Here is a 10753-nt window from a genome sequence, read left to right on the forward strand (position 1 = left end):
CCACGTCGATTCCTACCAAACCTAGTAATGTCATTGGTACTTTTGGAACCTATACATATTTGTTTATATGGTGGTTTCACAACTCGCGTGTTTTAAGCACAGAAGTGGAAACGATTATGGGGCACCCAAATATTTCTAGACCACCTGTTTCAGCTTTTTTTGGCCACTTGTTTTATTAGAAGATTTAAATTCGAGTGACCATGACAAAACCGACCTACGTTTTCAGACTCCTTTAATACCATGGCCATTTTCCGAGACCACCACTTTCAACAAACTAGATTATATCAGCACACAGCCACACAATACGATATAGAACGAGAATAAATAATATGAAAATTAGCGAGGTCTCATGTGTCTTTATAACAAACATTTCCAAAGGATCACCGGTGCCTCGTCGATCACCAAAATGTACCAACTGATCATGACCAAAAAGTCAGGCAAGAAATACCATCTGAAATCTTATCTTTAAATTTTCAACGTATCATCGGCGTCTCGTCTGTTGCCAAACTATTCTAACCGAAAATGAAAATGTGTTTGGCATGTAGGCAAAAGATCAAATACAAATAATCTTAACATACTAAACATACAAATTGAAGGAAAACTCAAAAAGACAAGGTGGCATTTTTGTAATTACCACAAACTATCAAAGTTACTATACAAATGTGAACTCAACCAAAAATACATAAAAAACATAATTTTTTTTAACATTTTTTATTAAAAAATCGCTTTTTTTTTTGCTGCTACTAAAAGTAGCGATTTTTTAATAAAAAATGTTAAAAAAAATAATTTGTGTGTTTTTTTTTTTTATTTTTTTAGGTTTTTTGGGGGTTTAGTTTTAACATTTTAGCTTGGGTGGAGGGGGGGGTTAGGTTTTTTTTAGGTTTTTGGGGGCGGGGGGGGGGGGGGGGGGGGAGGGCGGGGGTTAGGTTTTTTAGGTATATTTGTAGAGTAACTTTGATAGTTATTAATAAGAGTTAACTGCCATTTTCGTCCCTGTGGTTTGGTCACTTTGGCCATTTCAGTCCATTTTTCAAAAATGCGCCATTTTCCTCCCCGACGTTCTGAAAAGGTGCCATTTCAGTCCAAAAATCATAACCCAGTTAAGTCAGTTAGTAAATAAGGACTGATTGTGTAAATCTGTAACATAAAGGACCATTTAAGTAAAATGTATAAATATTAATATAATTATAAAATATATATCTATATATATCTATATAAAGCATCTCCCATGTACATAAAGGTAATTTGCATCCTATTTTTTAAGATGGCATACCAAAAGCCAAAACAAATTCCTATATTTTCACACTTTTCTTCCTTTTCTACCCTTTAAAAAAAACAGGAATTAAGGTCATGACTAAAAGACTTAATTTTATACCATTCTTTCCCTTCCTACATTCAATAAACTTGTACACTGTGCATTACGAACTTGTGTGTTCCCTTTCATCGGTCATCGATACTAGACGTTATTTATCCTTCACCCTTTCAATTTCCCTTCTCCCTAATATACATTCGTTGAATGTAAGGCAGCCAAATCGAATGTCCTTCCATTTTCCATCTGCAATCTTCAATGATGGAGAGGGAAACAGATGTGAGAGTAGGGGAGAATTCCACCGGTCACCACCGTTGATTGAATATATATCGGTTGACAAGTTCTGGGTCTTGTTCTGCTTTTTCACAGCTTTCAATTTGCGTTTTTAACCCTAAAGAATAAAGAAAACAGGGGTCACACGTATCATACGAGTCAAGAACTGCAATGGGTATGCGGTTTTCTGTTTCATAATCCTCTTCTTGTTGATTAATTTGTGATTTTTTGACGATTTGATTCATATTTTCTTAGAAACCACCTGTAGGAGTTACTCTCGAAACATGGAAGACGAATATTAAATGTTTATCCGTCACATGAACCCGCCACGAGGGTAACGAATCAGGTAAAATGACTACAATCATCTAGGCACACACCCTTCAATTTGACAATTTCATCATGTTTTAGGCATAGAAGATCCTGATCAATGGCATGCCCACAAGGTGTTTGTGTTATTGCCTGAAAGAAACCGATTGTTTGATTTAGTGTTTTATTGAAACAAGTGGACCGAGCTAACAAGCATGGCATTCTTTTGGAAGTTGTGAAAGTGATCACTGATCTAAACTTCATTGTTATAAAACACACATTATTGTTAAAGAATTGTTTTATTTACTGCTATCATTTGTTTTATTTTGATGATTATGAATTTATTTATATTTCACCGAATAGCAGAGATGTTTTACAACACCGGTCACCATCACGGTTACCAGCTAAACAAGGGGTACAGTGCGTTCACCTTTTGTTCAATGGTTGTTGATTCGTTACACCAGTCAGGCATTGTTATTCTTATCATTGAATATATTTTTTTAAACTAAGGTACAGGTTGGCTAAGTTCTTACTCACTGTCATGTGTGTGATACATTTTATAGGCTAATCAGAGAATCAAGTATGAATAATCAAAGTGGGGACCGCTCATTTTTGACTATCTAGAAGGTTGTCTCCGCCACAAAGAAGAGATGTTATATTTGAAGCCACAAAGCAGAGATGTTATATTTGAAGCGGCCAGGGCAATAACGGAACTAAAAGGTGTTACAAACATAAAGATTCCTTTGTCTAATATGCTTGTCAGATCAATTTTCCCAGCCTCTATAATTCAACAAACTTCACTACTTCTTACATATACATACATTGATAGTATTTGTTATAAATGTTATAATGTTTTTAACAAAGGGTTGCTCTTATAATATATCAATTAATTTGCTAACGTTGATCTTTGTTTTTGATCTATATGACAGGTAACAGAATATTCTAAATAAAAGAATCCTTGATTCCTCTTGGTGACAACTCAGGTAATGTTACCATTCATAAGCAAATGGGTCAAACAACTTTTACCAAGATTTCAGGCTCTTCAAGCATCTCACTTAAGGATGACATTTCCGGTTGGGTTTATTTAGTTGGCTCTTATAGTATATCATTTGTTTTCAGTCTGGTTAGTCAAAGGTCTCTAACATTCTTGTTATTGATTTCTGTACTAATATATGTATGCACATGTTTTAGTATTACACACCGTTCAGGTGTAAATAATAGAATATCTAATGGCATTGATGGCAGCAGTTAAAAACTTACCCCACCGTGAAGTGCGGGTGATTTTATATATATACACAACTTACATATGATTGTTTTATCATTTTAAGATTTGAATTATATTCTTGCCTTGTACTGTCGACTCCGCCGCAACGCGCGGGTTTCCCTCTATAATATATATATATATAATGTATACACACCGCCGCCGGAACCGGAGCTCCGGTGGTCACCACCGCCGCTGGAACCGGAGCTCCGGTGGTCACCACCGCCGCCGGAACCACCACCATCAACGTCATCATCGTCATCATCTGTTATCATCATCATCGATCATCATCGACCTTCATCATCATCATCATCATCATCATCATCATCGCGATCTTCATCATCATCATCGCGATTTTAATGATTCTGCGGATGTAATTCAGCAGCGAATGGGTTTTTCGGATGCAGATCAGCAGAACAAATAGATTTATACGGCTAATAATTCTGCAAATATGTTCTGAACGAATTATATAACGACAGCAGATATGTTTCCTGTTCAGCAGATTGTTCAATGACAGCAGATTTGTTTATACGGCTAATAATCAGCAATGACCGAACACCTCTGCAGATTCTACGGACTGAAATTCAACCAAAAAATCATTCGATTTAGTCCGAAATCAATCCGAAATTCGTTTTCGTTTTCACCGAACCTGATCAAAATGAACAAACTTTGATTTGAAACAGATCTAAATCAGTCCGAAACGTATCGAAAATCTGATGATGATGATGAAGATCGCGATGATGATGATGAAGGTCGATGATGATCGATGTGGCTGTTTTCTTTGGATTGGATCCTCACACAAATAATTTGTTTTCTTTCTTGTTGGTGACAACATTATGTTTTGGTAAGAACCTCAGCTAAGGTTAATCGATAAGCAAAACTACAGGACATTATACAGCGATGAACTATGGCTTGTAGTTCACATTAATTGCAAATGCCACGAGCCCAATGACAGTTGCCTGAATATCTAAACAGTTGTTTTTTATTCTTTGGTGAAAATGGCCGGATAGTGCATTATATAAAAGGCAAAAGCTAACTTGGAAATTTGAGTTCTTTATATACCGAACTGCTGATGATGGCGAAGACAATACTCCTATCGATCGGTTGTAAGCATCCCTTGTAAACAATAATTAAGTTTGTGGAACCAACATCAATGAAACATCAGTCGTTTTGCGGAACCAACATCAATGGAGGATGCAGACGATGGAAGTGGTCGATTTGCCTGAATTCGGATGAAGTTGCAGGTTCCGGTGAAGTTGCAGGTTCCGGTGAAGTTGCAGGTTCCGGTGACTGTGGCTGTGGTGGTGGTGGTGGCAGTGGCTGTGGTGGCGGTGGTGGCTGTGGTGGCGGTGGTGGTGGTGGTGGCAGCGGAGTGGTGGTGCGCTAGTGGTGGTGGTGTTACAAATTTACACAATCAGTCCTTTATGTTACAAATTTACACAATCAGTCCTTATTTACTAACTGACTTAACTGGGTTATGATTTTTGGACTGAAATGGCACCTTTCCAGAACGTCGAGGAGGAAAATGGCGCATTTTTGAAAAATGGACTGAAATGGCCAAAGTGACCAAACCACAGGGACGGAAATGGCAGTTAACTCTATTAATAATTACAAAAATGCCACCTTGTCTTTTTTAGTTTTCCTTCAATTTGTATGTTTAGTATGTTAAGATTATTTGTACAAGAACTTTACCCTTGGCATGGTCATCCGAAATCCTCTCTTCAAAATTTCCGACGAATCACTGATGGCTAATGCATAGTAAACTTGAATTCATCGTCACGAAAAAGACTAGTGTGAAACGTTATATGAAATTTGATCTTTAAAACCGCATCATTAATCCAGCAATTGTCCCCGGTGAGCACTGTAATATATGATTTTCTTGCTGTTATAGTGTTTTCAAAGTTTCATCCGTAATCATCACTGAATATCTTTTAAAAAATTATTATCTTTTTAGTTTTGGTTCTATACATTGATGATGTATTAGTGAAACTCAACCTCCAAAATGTGAAATGTATATTGTTGTATTTTTAATTGTTTTAGAGATTATTATAATCATAGTTATTAAAGCGAACACGCAGACCTGCCTAGGCGCAAATAAGGCCCCGGGTCCAACAAAACGTCCTGAGTGCGCCTCGCGCCTTTAATCTTCAATGTATGCCAATAATCTTCTGCATAATTATTAAACCGAGTGCGCCTTCCACCTTTTGGGTTCGTAGGCCTTGTGGGCCCTACTTGGGCTTATCTTGGGGAGCAAATTTGCTAAACCTAATTAGTCTTTATATATATTCTATGTATTTGTAATAAAAAATTAACACCTCAAACAAAAATATCCTAGTTGACACCCGTGGACGTAGGTCAGTTTAGACCGAACCACGTAAATCCTTGTGTTCGTTTATTGCTTTCGGTGGCGTGTTTCTGTTCGTGTGTGCGCTCGATCCTAACAAGTGGTATCAGAGCTACGGCTCATTACACACGTGAACACATCACAGAAGAGGACCGGATCTAGGGCAGAAGTCGACGGCCACCGTCATCGTCCAATCGTCAGCGATCGAGAAGAAAAAGACAAAAAATAAAGAAAGAAAACATATTTGTGTGCTTTGGTCCTTGCATCAATTGCCACCAGAAGAGAAGAAAGAAAATAAAGTAAATTATTTTTTTAGTCCCTGTGTTTTAATGGTTTTAATCACTTGAGTCCAAATAAAAAAGTTTAACCCCCTGAGTCCCTAATCGCTTATTTTATAACGTTTTGAGTCCAATTTTGTTTAAAACATTGGACTCAAAAGGTTAAAAGTTTGACTCAAAAGGACTTTTTTAGTCCAAATAAAAAAGTTTTTTAGTCCCTGTGTTTTAATGGTTTTAATCACTTGAGTCCAAATAAAAAAGTTTAACCCCCTGAGTCCCTAATCGCTTATTTTATAACGTTTTGAGTCCAATTTTGTTTAAAACATTGGACTCAAAAGGTTAAAAGTTTGACTCAAAAGGACTCAAAAAGTTTAAAAGAAAATGTCTAGGGACTCAGGACGTTAAATGTGACACCCCGCGAAAACGCTTAACAAAACTAGCTTCCTCAGTGACTGTTTGCTAAATTTCGGGACGAAATTTCCTTCAAGTTGGGGATGATGTGACAACCCGAACTTCCGAGGTTAGTTTGTAATCTCAATTCCGCGCTATTTCTCTTTCATGATCCTTGCTTTGTTAAACGGGTTAAATGTATTGGGCCGCACGAATCAAATCCCTAGTCCGGCTCATACGAATCAAATCATATAAGCTATTGGGCTTATCCTCGGCCCACATGACTTGGCCCACTTGTGTCTTAACTAACCACCTATCGGCCCACATAGCTAGCAACTTAATTTATATATGTTAAATGAACCACCTATCGGCCCAACTTCTTCATTTGCTTAGAAACCGGCCCAACTTTTAAAGTGTTGATTGGTTAGGTTGTTTAGATAGCCCAAATTCTTCATTTGTGGAATACGTATTGTAAGCCAACTAAAACTCTGATTTCATTTAAAACAACAACAAACCCTATCCCCTCTTATTTGATCCGCATCAGACGAAGGAGATTCCCTCTCCTTGTTCGAGTTGCATCCCATTCCAATCCATCAGTTTCGGTTAGTATAATCTCGCTGTGAATCAAATCCTCGTACATGTTGATATGTGTGTTAGAAATTGCATGAATATATGTGTTATTAATTGTATGCGATAATGAATAATGTGTTATTAATTGTATGCGGTAATGAATCTGATTGATCATATTAAATATTGAGTGATATATAGCAGTGTTCGATGTTGATGATATTATTGCATATGAACTCATTAATTTCTATCATGATTAAGAAAAAAAAAGGTCATTCACAAGAAACAAATAGAAGGCCATGTGACTTACTGAATTAATTGGTGCATGAATATTGGTTTTATTCCTTTAGTTGTTGTGTTGTCATGCAATATATGGACCAAACAATGGTCCAATGGGCGGCTGGGTTAACACGAGTGGAACCACATGGCTTTATCAAATCCTTGCCTTGTTCGAAGTTGATGATGTAATTGTGCATGAACTTGTTAATGGGTGGCAGCCTTATGATCGGTCACTTTCAGAGTCAGTTGGTAGTCAAACATGTTTGTATTGTTTGACTCCAATAGGATGCTAGTTCTTTTATCAATATATTTGGTCCAATAGTCATGTTGAGGGACTAAATAACATTAAATAAAACCTTTACTTTGTTTGATTAACACATGGGGCGGCAGATGATGAATTCAAGAATAATACACGCAAATCAAGGAACCAACCGATTTGTTAATAATCACCTATTATGCATCAGAACATTAGTTAGTTATATCCATACATGATTCATCTTTCGGCCAAGCCCATGTGGGTGATCAAACCATCATTTGCACATATCTGTTAACTGGGCCGTAATGGGCCAATCTTTGTTTTGCATGGGCCGAACTATGGGGTGCACGTCAAAAGGTTTTGTTTATATGATCATGAACTGTGTTGTCTAATTGTATATTGCACGCTTTCTGGTATCAACGGATTAATTACTGCGTGATTGGTACATATGAGGTTATGTGACGGATTGACTTGTGAGTCAAGTGTATGCTAGGGATTAATTAATTTACTTGTATGGCTTGAAATCCATGTGTGAATCATATGTACAGTAGTTGTGTAACCTGTGTACAAGGAATATGAGAATTAATTGTGTATGTAATATGCAATCTATGTGCACATGAAACTGACTGTTACCGGTAACCATTATAGGACGCGATTGACCAACTGGTAATTAAGTAGATAACTTACCGAGCAAAACTAAGGTGAGTTCATTGCTCTTTTCTCAAGCATGGATCCCAGTGAAGGGTTAACGGGTAACGTTCCGATGAGGAATGCATGGGTAACGGGATGTTGGTTATTGTACTCTGTTTTTCTATCACTGTAAGACCACTACATCTACCGGCACGTTGCTTGTAGGGCAACGGGGGTTATTAGTTGATAGCGCTATTAGGTTTGGCACCCTCACGACGTTCAAGGGGAACGGGCGTGAACTAATTACCTTAAAACATGACCAATGCTTTGATAGAGGCATTGGGGTTGGCAATCACATATCATCTGGCCATTCGGTACTCGAGTAATAACAACATCAACACGACAACATCATAACAACAAACAACATATCATTTTGCAAACTGTTTTACTCACTTGATCGGTAACACAACTTGGTAAACGAACACAAACCTTGAACTCACCAGCGTAGTCTGACACACTTGTTTACATGCTTGTAGGTGATTATTGAAGGGACTTGGGAGCTTGCTGTCTGATGCTGCTGGAGTGGTTGTGGTCATAATAAACCGTTATCTTAATTTGCTTTTGATACATTTACACATTCATACATTTTATGCTTCCGCTCAGTACCTTGGTTTTGGTTTAACTTTCAAACAATACATTTTTATTGATTTGGTATTTATTTATAACTTGTGTTTGATATGATTGGTGGCTCGTTGTTGAATCGTTACACCTCCATTAGGGACAGCCCTAGGTGGTAATTTGGGGGTGTGACAGTTTGGTATCAGAGCCACTGGTTATAGAGAACTCGGTTTTAAAAATGTTTTCATAAAACCAGACTATAACCGAATTGATCCAAACGATGACCATGACACTCAGCTTCAGACTGCAAGGTTCGTTCCTCCTTAGCTTATGCTCTCTATGCCTAGTAAACGTAACTATACTTATAGTATGCACGATACGACATGGTAGGCATCATGACACATTGAAAGTGTAACATAACACTTGCATCTAGTAAATTTTAATCTTGTTGGTAGTGCTTATTTTGTGTTAATTGGGGCGGGAGAAACTTCAAGCATAAGTTAAGAAGCATTGAGAGGAGCATGCAAACCGCCTTATTATCATGGGTGCACACATAATAATAACGCGTGGTGCATGCAAATCCCAATGAAGCTCAACGAGTGTAAGAGGGGTTCTTCCCTGTTTGTGCATGGATATGGTAGTTAATCGTTCTTAGCGTGATAAACCTGAATACTTTCCTCGTTCTCGACTCCTAAATTCGTTCCCTTCCCCTAATATAGAACCATGAGTGGACGAGGACACGGTCGCGGTAGCATCAACATGACTCAGGCTGAGTTAACAAATCTGATAAACACACGTGTGGCTGAGGCTCTGGCAGCCTACCAAGCTGGTATGAATTGTACCAAATACTTTTAATCCTATCTCGTGAATCCAACTCTTACTCTTGTGTCGTATTTTCTTTCACCCAGCGCACCCAAACAACCAGCCTGTCTGTACGTTCAAAATGTTTATGGATTGCAAGCCACAGACCTTCAGCGGGACGGAAGGGGCTGTGGGACTTATAAGGTGGTTCGAGAAAGCTGAGTCAGTGTTTGCTATGTGCAACTGTCCTGTGGGGGATCGCGTGAAGTATGCAACAGGCACGCTTGAGGATGGTGCCTTGACCTGGTGGAATGCCCAGGTCCAACTGCTAGGTATTGAGGCGGCGAACGCTACTACGTGGGATGATTTTAAAGAACTGATGAGAGAGGAATACTGTCCTCGAGATGAAATAGCGAAGTTAGAGAATGAGTACTATCATCTGACAATGGCGGGGTCTGAAATTGAGGCGTATGTGAAGCGGTCGTATGAATTAGCTGATTTGTGTCCGAACTTGTCCCGACCCATGTCCCGAAGAATCGAGTTGTTTATTAAGGGGTTACCTCCACGGGTGAAGGGTTTAGTTACAGCAGCGAACCTCAATAACCTAACCCAGATTGTTAGATTGGCACATAAAATCGTTGACCAGGAGGTGGAGAGCGACTCCTTGCCACCACGTATTTCTAAAGCTACTACTGCCGCCACCACCGCCACTACTCCTGTCGCTGATAGTAAACGCAAGTGGGGTGATATGGACAAAGCGTCCAACTCGGTTCAGCCCCAGAAGAAGACAGACACTGGCAGTACTCGCAGCTTTAGCCAATCATCCTCAGCGAATCAAAATCAGAGGTCTTATGCCGGAAAGAAGCCTCAGTGTAGCAAATGTGGGTTTCATCATTATGGGCAGTGTGATCGGGTTTGTCGCAGGTGCGACAAGATAGGCCATGAGGCCAAGGATTGTAGGGCTCCTCAGCCAAAGCAGCAGCAGCAGACTCAGTCGAATCAGAGACAGCAAGGGCAACAAAACCAGGGAAATCAAAATGGGTGCTTTCAGTGTGGTGATGAGGGTCATTTTAAGAGGGACTGCCCTCAGCTCAATCAGAATGCTGGCAACAACAACAATACTGGAAGCGGCAACAATGGGAACAATGGTGGGAACGGAGCACGTGGAAGGGTATTTACTATTGGCGCTGGGGAAGACTCGCAATGATGGCAATGTAGAGGCCGGTACGTCTTCTTTGAATAACCTTTTCTACTTCGGTTTTATTCGACTCTTGTTTCAATTAGAGTTTTGTGCCTTAGGAATTCAGTCGTTAGTTAGGACTGACTTCCACCCTCCTTGTAAATAAGCATGTAGTAGAACTGACTGATAGTAAATCAATAGAAGCTTCTCATGTTCTTTTTGATTGTAAACTTGATCTCGTGGGTCAAGTGTTCGACATTG

At 39.0% G+C, this 10753-nt stretch overlaps 1 long non-coding RNA gene across 1 annotated transcript; it reads left to right on the forward strand.

Annotated features, from left to right (window-relative positions):
- Positions 1-1467: 1467 nt before the first annotated feature.
- LOC110871073 lies at positions 1468-3189 on the forward strand. The gene is made up of 5 exons (XR_002553463.2): positions 1468-1757; positions 1838-1928; positions 2255-2608; positions 2818-2871; positions 2926-3189. It is a non-coding gene; the product is annotated as an uncharacterized LOC110871073 (long non-coding RNA).
- The last annotated feature ends 7564 nt before the right edge of the window (positions 3190-10753 follow it).

The sequence above is a fragment of the Helianthus annuus genome, chromosome 8 (genome assembly GCF_002127325.2).
Source record: "Helianthus annuus cultivar XRQ/B chromosome 8, HanXRQr2.0-SUNRISE, whole genome shotgun sequence".
NCBI classification, from domain to species: Eukaryota; Viridiplantae; Streptophyta; class Magnoliopsida; order Asterales; family Asteraceae; genus Helianthus; species Helianthus annuus.